We start from the raw sequence: 16,129 nt of genomic DNA, 5'->3' as shown, positions 1-16,129 counted from the left end.
AAATTAAAGCCTTTGTCTCAGAGCAAGCTCACATGAGGGAAATAAATGCTGAATCATCCCTGCTGAGCTGCCTGGCTAGGCTTCTCCTAAAGTTTGTCTGTATTACCGGTAGGTTCAAAATGCTGCCACAACCGACAGAGCTTGAACCTCCCTGGGCTTGGGTGGAATCCCAGGGAAAATTATCTTTATTTTGCCATTGGATAAGTAAAAAAATCTTCCATGTGCAAGGCTGCACGTGGTGAGAAAACTGATAGCTTCTGACCATTTGAGGATGTGTTTGCACCTGTGGAGTCCCCCTTCAGCCCCCCGCTTTTCCTGAGTTAAAAACCAACTCAAAGAGGCTTGTAAAAAGAAAAGAACTAAAAAAAAAACAGTTTTATTCAATTACTGCAGACTGCTTTTGTCTGAGGCTCTCTCAGCTTTAAATACAGCTAAGAATACTTCATTGGATTACAAAAATAGGTTGTCTTAATGCACACTTAAATGTTTATAAAGTCTTTTGCAACACCCTAGGTAGGATGGGCATAGGCTAGTGTTTCTTCTTTTAATTATGTAACAGGTAATCAATAATAGAACAGTATCAGGAAAATGCAAAAGACCAAAGAAATATAAGTTTCTAATGCACAATCTGACTAGCAAACTGTTCCCTATGCTGAATTCCCTTTTCTTTGAACTCACCCAATTCCTGAGAAGAATCAAGCTTCCTGCAATCCTTTCTTTTAAGGATCTACAGAGTTATTCCATGAGAGAAACCTCTATGCTGGCTTCAGCCATGAGGGAGCAAACTCCATTGCCCCTCACTAAGCCTTTCCGCACATGCTTCTCTCCAACAAAGACTGCCCTTGTTCCCAGAATTCCCAGCAACCACTCTCTAGGTTCCACCCACCTGGTGTACTGATTGGCTGCCCTGGAGTTCACCAGTGTGTCAGTCAAGACAAGGGTTCACTCCCTGTTAACTCTTTAGAGGGAGGGGAGACTGGTCACTACAATAGTTCTATTATTCTTCAGTGATTGTGTGTGTGTGGGGGGGCTTTTTAAAAAAGCAGTCTGCAGTAATTGAATAAAACTGTTTTGTTTTTTTTAAGTTCATGGTGAGGGATCAGTGTCAATCTTCATTACAGTCAGAAACCAGCAAAATAAAACAATGAGAGAAAATAAAAATACATTTGTATGAAATACGCTGACCCAAATAACCTAAACAGAAACTACCAACTTACAATGGACCCTAGAAGAAACAAAATTTGACTATTTGGCTAGTCACAGAAGAATCCTTATCGTTTAAAAGAAAATTAACATAAAGGTCTTCTGAATTTCCTGGAAATTTCATTAATCTTTGTAAAATCAGGTCAAACTTCAGGTCACGATAAAGAGAACATTGAAGAAGGACATGGGGTATTGATTCAATCTCGCCAGAACCACATGGACACTGGCGCTGTGAAATAGGTCTATGATGGAATCCACCTTGCAATAGTGCAGAGGGAAGAGGGATCAGTGTTCGATTACAAGGTCACCAGGCCCCCTTGCCTTTTGCTACACCCCTCTTAGCTACTGTTTTTAGCAGGTCATGGAGGTCATTATTTTATTTATTTATTTATTTATTTATTTATTTATTTTATATACCACCCTTCAAAAATGGCTCAGAGCAGTTTACAACAGAATAAAAACAATTAAAACCATTTAACAATTAAAATCAAAACTATAAAAACAGAATAAAGCCAATTAAACATTAAAACAGCTAAAAACCCTGGAAAACCAGGTCAAACATTTAAAACAATTTAAAACAGTTTACAACAATTTTAAAACCCTGGAAGGCCAGGCCAAACAGATAGGTTTTAAGGGCTCTCCTGAAAGACAACAAAGAACTCAAATTACAGATTTCTGCTGGAAGTGCATTCCATAGCCCAAGAGCAGCTACAGAGAAGGCCTGCCTCTGAGTTGCCACCATGTGAACCGGTATAACTGGAGTTGGACCTCCTCAGATGACCTTAACCTGCGGTGGGGATTATGTAGAGCAGTGATTCTCAAAGTTGGGTCCCCAGATGTTATTGGACTTCAACTCCCATAATCCCCAACCAAAGGCCACTGACGCTGGGGATTATGGGAGTTGAAGTCCAATAATACCTGAGGACCCAAGTTTGAGAATCCCTGATGTAGAGGAAGGGACTCTCTAAGATAAGATAATGTGGCTAAAACCAAGGGGAGTCAGTGGATGGAGCTTGTGGAATTCACTGAAGGCGCCTGCTATCTCCCTCCACCCAAATTATTCAGCTCCAGACCTGGTTTAGGCTCACTGTTTCTTCTTTTCAATCCAACCATATCCAAGGAATGAAAGGCTCTCTACACGTGTTCAGAAACACTCTTAATTATTGTTCGCACAGATCTTCCCAGCAGCTTGTGTATAGTGATTCTGCTGATAGAGGAAGCGAATTGCTGGACTTTCGAGCAGCCAAGACGTTTTGAGCTGGCCGTGTGTGAATGCAACACGGGAGCGAGTCCGATTCCCCGCCCCCCCCCCGCCCCCAGCTCCTGCGGAACAGCAGGTGCTGGTGCACAGATGGGGCTGGGATGGGTAGATCATGGATTCCATTCCCTTCCCCCTTTCGAGTGATGCTTTGCGGATTCAGGCATGAGTGGGCGAAGAGAGACGTTTGTACTCTGCTGCCTGGGGCAGAGGAGGGTCTCTTTTTCCCAGGCGTTCTCCCCTGTGGCGAGGCAACGCAGTTCCGCAGTGTGGGGGCCGCCAGCCTCTGAGCAGCGAGGTCACGTGCGCGGCTCTCCGGCGGTAGCATCGGCGGCAGCAGCAGGAGCCCAAACCCATCCCAAGCCCCTCCCTCCTGGCGGCTGCGGTCAACAGGCTGCTCTGGACCATCAGCCAATCAGCGGGCGGGCAGGGCCCAGGGGCGGGGCGCGCAGTGAACCTGCAGGAATCGAACATCCCCGGAGAGCGCAGCATCAGCACCAGAACCCAGAGAAGGCGCCGCGGTCAGACGCATCTTTCTCTCAGCCGTTCTGGCAGGCAGGAGCCTCAGCCGAAGCCTCGCCAATGCCAGCCTCTCCCACTGCAGAGAGCTTGTAAGCCCCGCCAAGGGTAAGTCTCATCATTTCATTGTCCTGTAGCATCCCTCCTCTCCATCTCCCGCGGTCGGTTCGCCCTTGGATCTGGGTCCCGTGTTGTAACGCTGGTCCTCCCGCGGCCCGTATCCGAGTGGGAGGCCTCGGGAGCCCCGGCTCTCGCCCATCCTATTCGTTCTGTATGAAATGAAGCTGCTTGCGCATCTTGTCCCCTCCCCTGCGGCTGGCTGGGTTTCAAAAAAGGACAATGGATCAGCTTCCAGGCGATGCTGCTTTGAATTCACCGGGGAAACAAACATGGGTGTGTGTTCGGTCCAAGGCCCCTGTGTCTCGTCTTTTCTCCCCCTTGGATGTGCAGCTATCCGAGGCTAGTAAGGAAAGAGCAGGGAGATTTCAGTAGCTACACGAATCTTGTTTGGTATTTTTCCTTAGAACACAAAGTGCAGGGTGTGTGTGTGTGTGTGTGATGTCATAGCCAGTCATGGTAGCAGGAAAAAGAACAGTCGGACTGAAAAACAAGTAATGGGAAGAGATGCTAATTTCTTTAGCATAGGAAATTGTTTGTTGCTGATTGGATTGCAGAATCCAAGTCCAAGCACCTTCTGGGCCTTGCCCTGCACATTAGCCAAGGTGGGGCTTTTGTTTGTCTCAGAGACAAAACGCCCACCAGCATGGCCTTTCTTGTGATGATGTGTGGCTATTCCCCCCATGATTTCGTCACCAGCTTATTTCCCCCCTGATCAATCAAAGAGAGGGAGACTCCCTATCTCTTTGGATAATGCTAGAGCTCTGCTACTCTGTGAGGGACCCCCTTATTGCTGGTGGCAGATTAATTGCTCTGTGAGATTTTGAAAGGCATCCATCCAGGGGAGAGCCATGCCTTGCTCATAAACATCACCCCACCCACATGTCCCTGCACCAATGGCTGTGACATAGGACCATGAGAGAGAGAGAGAGAGAGAGAGAGAGAGAGAGAGAGAGAGAGAATGCAAAGTCATGGGGGAACTGGGTGAGGGCCTGCTAAGCTGTTGGTAGAATCAGTGTCCTGGGCAGCCAGAGCATCCATAATTCAGACTTCATGGGTATGAATTCAAGCTTGACTGCTTTAATTGGAATAGCATTTGAAAGAGGAGGGGTGAGGGAGAGAGGGAGAATATATTCAAAATGTCTTCCTTGGTGACAGCAGGTCCATTTCTCTTTTCATTTGCCTGTGGGAGGCCTCTACACATTTCAGTACTTTGGTTTCTTTGTGGATGTGCTGGGGGTCATGGCAAAATCTTCAAAGGCATGGAGAATACCTGTGGTGTGGTGTGCAGTCCTGCATAATAAAGGTGGAACAATAATGGCAATAGCTAAACAAAGGTGGGTATTCTGTCAGCTGATGTATTTGAGGGAGAAGCAGCTGTTAGGTAGGTAAGATCCTTAAAGTCTCATTTAAAAATGTTCTGTCCTGATGTGGGTAGAGGACCTTTCTAGGTGTCAGCCATTTTACAAGGTTTAGTGCCTGCATTGCTTTAGTAACAGCATTGCTGGATTATATGCTAGCACTGTAGTCCCAGGAACCTCTGTCCTTTTCGGGAGTGTGTGAGATATAAAGGGAGGGCACTAGCACCCTCCCCTTTTGTGCTCAAATAAATTATCCAAATTTAAATTATGGGCACTAGCACCATAGTTTAATGCAGCATCCAACTTGAGCATTAAAAGATGCTTGCTCTCTCACTTCTCTGACAATCCCAGAATGAGCAGAACTGTAATGCCTGATGTCCTCCTTGCTGTCAGCTAGAAATGACGCATCTTCCTGAGTGATTCTAGAAGACAAAAGGGCCTGGAGGCAATAGATATGTGCAGAAGTGAAGCTTCTGGAACCACCAGGTCAGCTTGTGTGGCCTGCTTGTAAGTCACTTGAGGCTATCTTATGAATGGCATGATTGCCAGGAACATGGCTGAATGCAACTGGGCTTCTGTGGAAGGGTTTGTTCAAGAAATGTTTTCTCTAAAGCATGTCTTCTTTATGGTATGCTGGGAAAGGGAACAATTTGTACTCCAAGAATAGACATTTTTGCTTGAAAATAAAAGTGGAAGGAGACACCATTTTTTTTCTTGTGTAGATCTTTGCATTGGATGGTGTCAGCCCCCTAGCTAGAGGCAGACAGTCACAAACAGCACCTCAAAGAATATGGAGTTGGTGCAATGCCCATCCTTTTAGGATGGATAACGAGTGTCAGGCTCAGCACTGTGAGCGGGTGGGTTGGATGACTCAATATTGCAAGCCTCATGCAATAATAAATTGCATGAGAGGAGGAGAGTCCTGGCAGACTTCAGCCAGATTTAACCTCAAATCCCAGACAAGCTATATAATCACTATCTAATTGCATTTTTTGCTGCAGCCTTTTAAACTTCCGCTGAAATAAAAGCGACAAGGTCACATGTTTTTGAGCAGTGTTTTGCATCTTCCGGATGATGCAACTGCATGCTCAACCACAGAGGCCTTTGGACAAGGTTATCAGGCTGTACATACCTTTATTCATTATTAAGATCATTTATTTCTGTTCTTTATGGTTCAGATCTTATATAGGATTTAATTATCAGAAGTTCAGGGCACTTAGTTTTCCCTTTTAAAAATCAAGAAATTCAGAGTGTTCCTCTTGGCTCAGCTCCAGTTTGCAGCAGCGGCTCCTGTGGCATGCAATTCAGCCTTTGTATAAATTGTAGGTTTCCACCAGTGTATCTACATACATCTGAAGCTAGGCCAGGCCTAGTGCTCTCCATCTTCTAAATTTCTGAGCACTTAACAACTCTTGATGAGCTAAACTCACTGCTAAGGTACTGTGATGCTCATACACACCAAATGCTCGCACACACTGCAAACTGTCCCTCATTCCCTTGCATGGCTGCTTGGCTTGTGCTGGGTGGTTGCTCCTGTTGCACTTGGTGGTGTAATGAGAGTAGTAGTAGTAGCAGCAGCAGCCATGGGCAGCTGTGATGGCCCCACTGCCTACACAACCAGCAGGTGAATGCTCCCCACTTCTTCCTCCTCCTCCTCTTCCTCTTTGCATGCTTAAATTTGAAAAGAGAGGAAGTGGAAAAGGAGGTGGGGAGAAGAAGTGGGAGTGCTACAGTACCCATAGAGATGGGCTAGAGTTACCCCAGCAGCCAGAGGGGGCCCAAGAAATTTTGCTGCCTGAGGTGGAGGGCAATATGCAGGTGTGCACCTAGGTAATTCTGGTGCCCAGGCCCCCCACCCCTGCTGTGAGGCCCCCCAAAACCTACTTTTGGGGGCCTCCTGCCATGCCAAACCTCCATATATTTTTAATTTCAGCCGCCATGCAGCTGAGGGGTGGCTGCCAGGGGGTAAACTGAACAGTCCTCCCCGCCCCCCAGCAATGGCCAGAGTGAGTGCTGGGCCTGTCCGTTCAGCCTAGTGGCTCTTGCTAACTTTGAGGCGTGCCTGCGCAGTTGAGAGATATAGTTGCAAGCCCATGATGTCATGTGCTTGCAACTATTTAAAAAAACACACGGAGTTTCGGTGGGGTGGGGCAGTGGTGGGTGCCAGGTGGCTGCAGGAGCCCCCCCCCCCCCCGTGGCCATTTGGAGGCCCTTCTGGCCTTGGAGGCCAGGGGGTTAGAGCGCCTCTGGCAATATGACGCCTGCCCTGCATCTGTTGACGAATGCTTAACATTTTCAGGCCATGCTGCTGAGGCAGCAGTGCTAATACACAAGGATTTTCAGACTATGCCACCAAGCCAGGCAGTGCTGGTGGAGGCATACCTAACTCAAGTCAGGGTGAGGGAGAGGAGAAGAAGAGTCATGGTGGGGAGAAAAAGAGGCATGAGCCCCTGGTGGCGCAGTGGTAAAACTGCCGCCCTGTAACCAGAAGGTTACAAGTTCGATCCTGACCAGGGGCTCGAGGTTGACTCAGCCTTCCATCCTTCCAAGGTCGGTAAAATGAGTACCCAGAATGTTGGGGGCAATATGCTAGCTAAATCATTGTAAACCGCTTAGAGAGCTTCCAGCTATAGAGCGGTATATAAATGTAAGTGCTATTGCTATGCCCCAGAGGGGCAAGCAGGGGGAAAGGAATGTGTGCTCCAGTGGGTTGAGGAAGGGTGGTGACAGTGGGCAGTGGTGGTGTTCCTGTGGTAGCAGCTGTCCAGTCTCTGCTGCTCCTGTGCCCCTCCCCACCATGCCCAACGTGACCTCCTCGCCCTGCCTTATTGAAGGGCTGCCCCTGGCAGCAGCAGAATTGAGCAGGTGGGCAGGGGAGTGAGGGACAGACACCTTAAAGATCTACCCCTCTACCAATCTGCTGCCCACTTCATGGGTAGCTCACTTCATGGTAGGGCTGGTGCTGCCTAGAGGTAGGTAAGCTCTAAATGCTACTGGCTGTGGTCTTTGAATCTATTCACTGATCCAGGCCATTTTACTTTTTTAAAGACTGCTTTGTTACAGCTTAGTCCAGAGCTGAGTTGTGGGGTGGAGCATGCATACAAGAAGCAGGAGGACAGGGAAGCAAGCTGGATTGTTATGCTGTGCAAAAGAGCGAAGAGACTATTACATTCTTAATGATGTTGCTTTTATTCCACTGCCTGGACCTTGTGTATTATAACCCTTTATTCTCTGGATTCTTCACTGGCTATGCAATCCTCGGCTAACTGCATTCTGACACAGGGTTACATGGATCATAGCATTTCCAGATCTCATTTCTACAATGGTTGCTATATATATTTCTTTTATCCTCTTATGAGCTTCTGGCTCCATTCTCCACAAATTAACTTCTTTTGTGTTTTCCAAACCAACCTTTAAACTCTTCTGCTGAAACACTCCACAAAGATTGCCTCTCTATGGACATTCATTCTACAGACTTATTACACAAATGGCATAACCAAAGGGTCACATTAAAAACAGGACATGGGGTAAGAAGAAGTAGGGAGCTGTGTTATACCATTGGTTCACCCAGTTTAGTATTATCTGAGAAGCCACAAGCCCTCTCTCATAGCTCAGTAGAACAGCACTTGAGGTTCGAGGTTCAATCCTTGACATCTCCAGGTAGGGCTGGAAAACACTCCTGTCAGAACTTTTGGAGAGGTGCTGCCAGTCAGTGGAGCTAGTTGGACCAATGGCCTGACTCACTATAAGACAGTTTCTTATGTAACCCACATCTGAAGATGCCAGGGATTGAACTTGGGACCATGTATATTTAAGGCATATGTTTTGCCATAATTTACAGTCCCAGTTTCTTAAGTGTGTAGGATACAAGATGTTTATGGTGGATACATTGTGGGTTTAAAATGAATCACAATCTGAATGACTCATCAGTGTGAGATGGTTGCAAGAAAAGGCTAATGCCATTTTGGTTTGTATTAACAAAAGCATTATCTGCACAACATGAATCCACTCTACTTGTTAGAATAACTGTTTATCTCAGTGGCTGGAGGAAGGAAAAGAAGCAGGGGTTCAAGTTGCGACAGGTCAGATTTAAGAAGGGGAAAACATGCTGAAAGTAATGATTTGGCAGTGGAAGAAGAAACTGTGGAATTTATTTCTTCAAAGGTTTTTAACAGGAGGCTAGAAGATCTATCTGTTGGGGATGATTAGGTAAAGGGTATCTTACAAAGAGGAGGGGTTCAAGTTGATAATATGTTGGATTCCCAAATTAATAACACTAGAATAATTCCCCCAGTGCATCCTATTGTCTGGGTTTAGTTAAAGTCGATTTTGGATAATGTTGTGCTGTCTTAAAACACTCTTGAGGCCAGAGAGTTGTTGTTTTTTAAAGCCCTTTAGCTCACATCTCCTCCAGAACGGACAGATTTACCCCAAAGTCCCTGCAAGCTATCAGGGAGCACTTCACACACAATTTGAGTTCTTCACTACATGTTAGAGTGCAGCCCCATTTATATCTGGGGTAAAAAAAATCCACGTTTTGCATCGGTTTTTGGGGACAACTTTACTTTATGCAGTAAAGCCTCGCATAAAACTTGCAGTAAAGCCTGTTGTGTGAAGAACTCCCTGCAGGTCCCCACTAAGGGAAAGCAGACATACATAAAACAATACACTCTGCTTAAGAAAGTACACTCACTATGTTGTTGTTACACGTACTATCCTCTCCTGAGGATCAACTCAGGGAGAACAAGCTTGCTGGTTTGAAGCCAAGGGGGCTGTGCAGAGTGCTGATTGACTGGGCATCTGTAACATCATGAATTAACCTCCTCCCTCTCCCTAGAACAGTTTTCCAGCTTGAAAGCAAATTGTTGGCTCCCCCCCACTTAAAAACAAAACAGGCAGTGTATGATTGTTTAAATGTCTAATTTAAATGTTTGCACACAGTACTTGTATAACAGTACAAATGATGCTTTAAGTAAAACAAACAACATTTTGACAGCCACCCACAAATGGTGGGGAGATGGATTTGGCAAGATCATTGTTCTCAGGTGTGTGTGTGTGTGTGTGTCTCACAAAGGTAAAGGAAGCTGGGGTTATCCCACAGGGGGAAATACAGTGTTGTGGCTCTTGTTTTATGTACATCCAGGTGCACTCCAATATATAATTTTGTTACATGCTGTTTGACATATATGATATTGGATAGTCAAAAAACCTGCCAAATTAAGAACGGAGTTAAGGCCATCTCATTTTGACTCAAGCTCCACAGAACAGATGTGCCACGTGATCAGTAATGATGTTGTACGACATCACCAATTGGGCTTGCTTACAACTTGTCCTCCATATACCCACACTTCTCCTTGGTCTTTGAGGCCCAACTGAAAATGGGGAGGATGGAGTGCCTGGCACCATCAAAGATACTTCATGGTGCCCATGTGAGTGTATCAAAGGCAAGTTGTAAGCAAGCACAGTTGGTGACATCGCACAACATCATTACTGATCACATGATCTGTTAAGGCATTAGCCTTAGATTTCAGTTTCCCAACTTTGTGGAGCTTGAGCCAAAATGAGACAGCTTTAACTCTGGTCTTAAACCAGCAGGTTTTTTGACAATCTAATTTCCATAGTTTGTGAAAAGGAAATTTATCATTACAGTGTTGGCAGTCCAGTACCCTCCTCAATGTCACATTTAGTATTGTTTCTAATGAACACTGTATAATATAAATACAGTGAATTGCATTATATTTTATATATTTCTAAAACAGTTGGAAAAAGCACAGCACTGCATGGAGGTGGAAAATGGCTCTCACACTAGAGATTTTTTTTACCAAAGTGGTACCCACATACACCTTCCAAAATACTGATGTACATACGGTAGTATATTTTGTTTATTTTTACATTTATATCCCGCTCTTCCTCCAAGGAGCCCAGTGTGATGTACATGGTTATGTTTATCCTAAACCTCGGAGGTAAGTTAGTCTGAGAGAGAAGTGACTGGCCTGAAGGAGCCAGTGTGGTGTAGTGGTTAGAGTGCTGGACTAGGACCGGGGAGACCCAAGTTCAAATCCCCATTCAGCCATGATACTTGCTGGGTGACTCTGGGCCAGTCACTTTTCTCTCAGACTAACCTACTTCACAGGGTTGTTGTGAAGAGAAACCTAAGTATTTAGTACACCGCTCTGGGCTCCTTGGAGGAAGAGCAGGATATAAAATGTTAATAATAATCATCATCATCATTCAGTGAGTTTCATGGCTGAATGAGGACTTGAATTCAGGCCTTCCTGGTCCTAGTTCAACATTCTAACCACTATACCACACTGGTTCTACTATACTATTGTAATGCAGAATATCCTACAAGTGTTTCAGAAATATATAAAATATAATACAATTCACTGCATTATTTACCACTTTACTTTACTTTACACAGTGCTCAGTGTCACATACTAAATGTGACATTAGGGCTCGTACTGGAATGCCAATACCATAATTATGAATTTCCTTTTCACAAGCTACAGAAATCAGAGAGCCTTGTCTGAAACTGGCAGCTTTTTGGACTGTCTCATGGGAAATGATTTGGTTCTTCAGAATTTACCACTAGAATCTGCCTATTCTGAGAAGATAAAATGGGAGGTCCCAAGCTGGCCCATAGCTAGAAGCTTTGTGGTGAGGGAACCTAAAAGATACACAGGGCATGTGTGCGATTAAAAAAAATCAATGCAGAGCAGCCATAACCTAAATACAAGTAGCTTAATATGTGTAAAGGCATTTAATTGTGTTAATATGAATAACCTAAAGCTTAACATTGTACAAATTTTAAAATACCTTTTCAAGTGCTTGCCAATTTATCCTAGTGCTTTTACGCTCATTGATCAGAACGCTGGAAGGAAGGAGCAGAATGTTTTCTCGGTGAGCAATTGGTAAGATGCTGCCCCTAGGCTTACCCCTTTTATCTCTGTAAATTTTGTTTGTTTATTTAAAATATTTGTATCCTGCTCCTCCAGTACAATGCTGCTTGTACAATGCTACAATGACTCAAAACAATAAAACTAATAAACTAATATAAAATTAATAAAATTTAGTTAAAAATAAGACTCAAAGTAAGATTAATTAAAAATAAAGGGCATCCACATGAATTTTTCTTATGGAGGAGAAAATATACATACAAATATATACAGAAAATCTATAAATAGAAAACTAAATGTGTAAAGGGCCATGAATTGGGGGGGGGTCCATCCCCCTGTACACAGCCAGCCCCCACCCCATTGGATATGGACCTGGTTCCAGGTCCAGAGGCACTCTTACCCCCAGACCCTGGGGCCCCAGCCTGTGGTCTCCAAGGAAGGGGACCCTCCAGATATCTGGGGGGCCTCCTGCCATCACCCCATGCCCACCCTACTGCTCCAGTATTTTTCACAATTTTAGCCACAATGTATGTGGCCGGGTGTGTGTATGATCTGATTAGGCCTCCCCCACCCCACATTGGTGCGGTTGGCGGAGCGGCTGTTGGGCCTCTCCATCTGGCCCAGTGGCCCTTGAGAACTGTGAGGTGCTCCAGGCACCTGTGCAGTTGGAATAGATCCTTGCGATGATCTAATTCCAACTGCACAGGTGTTCTGGAGTGCCTTGCAATTCTTAAGGGCCGCTGGGCTGGATAGACAGGCCCAGTGGCCACTCCACTCCGCCCGCTGCCCCCCACCCCCACCATGGGGCAGGAGGGGAGGCCTGCTCGGATCACCCCCCTGGCTGCACACCTTGGGGCTGCGAAAAGGCGGCAGAAAGGGCAAGGAATGGTGCGGCGGCCGGGGCAGCGGTGACAGGAGGCCCCCCAAGACAGAGGCTCCCCAGGTTTGCACTAAAAAATTTTAAAGGGTGTCTCGTGGTGGGTGTGTGTGTGATCCAAATCCCTTCAGGTCCGGGCGCCAAAATTACCTAGGTGCACACCTGTCCAGGTCACGTGGGTAACCAGAGATTAAGTCCAATATCTTGATTCCAAATCAGCAGCCTGTTCTAGACCAGAGACTGCTCATTCTAAAACGTTTCTAGAAAGGTAGTGGCTGACTGGCTGTACTGTGTTGGGAACATAGGAAACTGCCATATACTGAGTCAGACCATTGGTCTGTCTAGCTCAGTATTGTCTTCACAGACTGGCAGCGGCTTCTCCAAGGTTGCAGGCAGGAATCTCTCTCAGCCCTATCTTGGAGAAGCCAGGGAGGGAACTTGAAACCTTCTGCTCTTCCTTCTGTTGAAGAGCAGAAGGAACTTGAAACCTTCTGTTCTTCATTCCCTGAAGGGAATATCTTGCAGTGCTCACACACATCAAGTCTCCCATTCATATGCAACCAGAGCAGACCCTGCTTAGCTATGGGGACAAGTCATGTTTGCTACCACAAGACCAGCTCTCCTCAAGCTTCACAGTGAGATAGAAAAGGACAGCCCTGATAGAAATGCATGTAGTAATGCATCACTAATTACTATGAATCCTTGGTGAGTTTACTTCTAGTGTTATCTTGTTTATCAGTTTATTTTTTGTTTTGGATTTCAAGGGCCAGAGAGCTTCATTGCATTTTATGGCTTTATCTTCAGTGATTTCATTGCATGACATCAACTCAAATGTGATGGCAGTAAATAAGGAGGTGAATGAAGTCAAAAGCCATTCCTACCGCTCCATATGTGCTTGTTTGTCTGGTGCTCAGTGGACTGAAACTAAAGGGGTGATGCAGTTCAGATCACAATGGACCAGACAGAAGATGTTCCCTGCAGAGCCAAGAAATTGTCACCCTAACCTAGGACAATTACACCAGCTTAGAGGGGTCTCCAGCACTTTCTCTTTAAGTCCAGTAATAGAACACTCTTGATGAACACACCCTCTTGTTATCTTTTTTTACAAATGTTTCAAACAGTTGAAAGCACAGAGCCAATTTCCTATCTGTCGTAAATTAATATCATTCTAGGGTTGAGGAGGCTCACCCCCACCCTACCCCACATACTCTACCTGCCATTTTGTATCATACTGGTTTTATTTATTTATTTTTTTAAAAAGTTGCCCTTGCATTGGTTCTCCTGGGAAACACAGCCTCTTTCAGCCCTTGTGCTTTCTGGAAGCAGCATTCTTGTGACTTAGTAAGGATATCATTTATTCTTATGCAGAACTCAAGCAAGAGGCCTAAAACATTTTTATGTTTTCTTTTCATATGGATTTTCTTGATTTTTTAAAAAATTGATTGACATCATGCTTTTAGACTATTAATAGTTTTTCATATGATACGAGTTTCAATAATTTGAGGTATTTATTGTTTCTTTAAGCTGCCTTGGTTCCATTTTCTTTTTAAAAGGGTATCAAATCTGTTAAACAATGAGAAGTGTTGATTGTATTTGGGCATGTGTTCTCCATAGTGCAAATATCGGGGAGCGGGAAACAGGGATACTGGCAGTGCTTATCTGCATCTTTAATATCTACTTGAATGCTTGGGCCTGCAAAATTAATTTCCGTCCAGTTCTGACAGATTCAGACATATGCACTTTATCATCTTTTTAATCTTGGGTGATGTTAGGATGGGCCAGTATTGAAGCTGCTCTTGAACTTCAGTGAATAATAGCCCCATTTTTCTGTCAGGTTCCAGTGTTCTTTCTCCACAAGCCTAGCTGTAGTAGCATAACACGGAAAATATTTTTATTTATTTAATTTATTTTTACATTTATATCCCTCTCTTCCTCCAAGGAGCCCAGAGCGGTGTACTACATACTTGAGTTTCTCCTCACAACAACCCTGTGAAGTAGGTTAGGCTGAGAGAGAAGTGACTGGCCCAGAGTCACCCAGCAAGTCTCATGGCTGAATGGGGATTTGAACTCGGGTCTCCTCGGTCCTAGTCCAGCACTCTAGCCACTACACCATGCTGGCTTTGTAAAATATCTTTACAAAGTGGGTAAATTCACACACCCCCACACATGAAAATTTTGTCCCAGTGATTCAGATTCAGATTTATTTTATGATCAAGGATCAGGTACTATTATTTAAAAAATACAGTCAATAACCAGACAATAATAACAGTATAATGACAATCCCACTAACTCAGGCCGTAGCTTGCAGACAGCAAAACAATATCATTATTATCAGACAATAAAATTTGCAAACAGAAAGCATCAGTGTGCTTGAGGCATCCAGCATTTTAGAAGCAGGACCAATCTTGCAAGACCGAATACTAAAAAATGGTCATTTTAAAAACAACAGAAAGATTAAAAAAATTATTTGATGTTGAGTGACTAGTCCCACTTAATTAAATAAGACTGTTTGTGTGATTAGAGCCACCTAATGGATTTGTAGAGTAACATATTTTTGTCATAGATACTCTTCCTTAAGATAAATTGTGGATGTCTCCAGCATGGATAAAGTGTACATTCTTGACTTAAAGATTGAGTACAACTAATGACAACGGATATTTATATAAAACGGAATTTCAACAAAAGTTCCCAAAGCGATTTACATATAGAAATACAAATAAAGATTTATTTCCCAAAGGGCTCACAATCTAAAAAGCAACATAGGACAGACGCCAGCAACAGCCACGGGAGGGATGCGGTGCTGGGGCTGGATAGGGCCAGTTGCTCTCCCACTGCTCAATAAAGAAAATAACCACTTTTAAAAGGTGCCTCTTTGCTCAGGTATCAGGGCTTAGTTAGCAGGGATAGTTAACTAACCCTGAACTGTACGAATTCTCTAAAGATAGTTGAATGGAGCAAAGTGCCTCTGTAGGGCACAGAGATCCCTGTGGCTTCTGCCTTTATGAACAGCACCTAAATGGATTGGGCTATGGAGCCGCAGGCCTGGCTGATTCCACCTGAGAGAAACTCATGGAGAATAGGTCTAGCAATAGCTGTTAATCATGGTGGCTATGTGGAACCTCTAGATTCAGAATGCCACTGGATACCAGTTTAAGGTGCCAGAGAACTCAAACCAGACCCAGGCATCTTACTCCCTGTGCCACTGGGCAACTCTCAGGCAGAGGGAACTATTGGCCTGAGCTTTGATAAACTGCAGCGCCATAAAATTTATTTAATTTTATTTATTTATTTATTTAACATATTTTATACTGCCCACAACTTACATCTCTGGGCGATTTACAAGAAGATAAAAACAAAGGTAAAAAAAAAAGTTAAAAACAAAACAAGAAATTTAAAACACAACAATTTAAAATTTTAAAAACAATATTCTAAAAACAACATTAAAACAATCAAAACCATATCAGTTAAAAGCCTGGGTGAACAGATGTGTCTTTAAAGACTTTTTAAAAATGGTCAGAGATGGGGAGGCTCTTATTTCACTTGGGAGCGCATTCTAAAGCCTCGGGGCAGCAACGGAGAAGGCCCGTCCCTGAGTAGCTGCCAGACGAGCGTGGCCAAAGTGGGGTCCTGCAGTTCAACAGCCCAGCCAGACCAGGTGATCTGGTGCCTGGTTGGCCTTAAAACTATTGCTTTTAAGACAGTTCTTCAGTCTGAGCAGCTCACCACCAAAAGGAGCCTTACATACTCGTGTACCTTGCCCCCATTCCCTTCCTTTGGACTGCCACCTTAAGCAGGGCCGGATTAAGCTAGTGCGGGGCCTGTAGCATATGTTATGAAGGGGCCCCAAATTTTAAAAAATGAACATAAATATTAAAACATATATTATTTACTTACATAG

General features: G+C 44.4%; 2 protein-coding genes across 22 annotated transcripts in view; one reads left to right on the top strand and one right to left on the bottom strand.

Annotated features, from left to right (window-relative positions):
• The window catches only part of LOC128348875 (allantoinase, mitochondrial-like), an 84,087-nt gene that overhangs the window by 66,517 nt on the left and 1,441 nt on the right, over positions 1-16,129 (bottom strand). The gene's annotated exons all lie outside the window — the stretch shown is intronic.
• KIF1A (kinesin family member 1A) overlaps positions 2,813-16,129 on the top strand; it is a 196,894-nt gene continuing 183,577 nt past the window's right edge. For 5 of the 21 annotated variants that reach the window (XM_053304578.1, XM_053304576.1, XM_053304573.1 and 2 more), the window contains exon 1: positions 2,814-3,088. The gene's annotated coding sequence lies outside the window, so the exon portion shown is untranslated. Of the gene's footprint in view, positions 3,089-16,129 lie in introns of all 21 variants that reach the window. The other 16 variants (XM_053304588.1, XM_053304579.1, XM_053304571.1 and 13 more) reach the window with 7 other exon arrangements.

The sequence above is a fragment of the Hemicordylus capensis genome, chromosome 3 (genome assembly GCF_027244095.1).
Source record: "Hemicordylus capensis ecotype Gifberg chromosome 3, rHemCap1.1.pri, whole genome shotgun sequence".
Lineage (NCBI taxonomy): Eukaryota > Metazoa > Chordata > Lepidosauria > Squamata > Cordylidae > Hemicordylus > Hemicordylus capensis.
The sequence above is the reverse complement of the archived record's forward strand: the minus strand, read 5'-3'. Positions and strand labels throughout refer to the sequence as shown.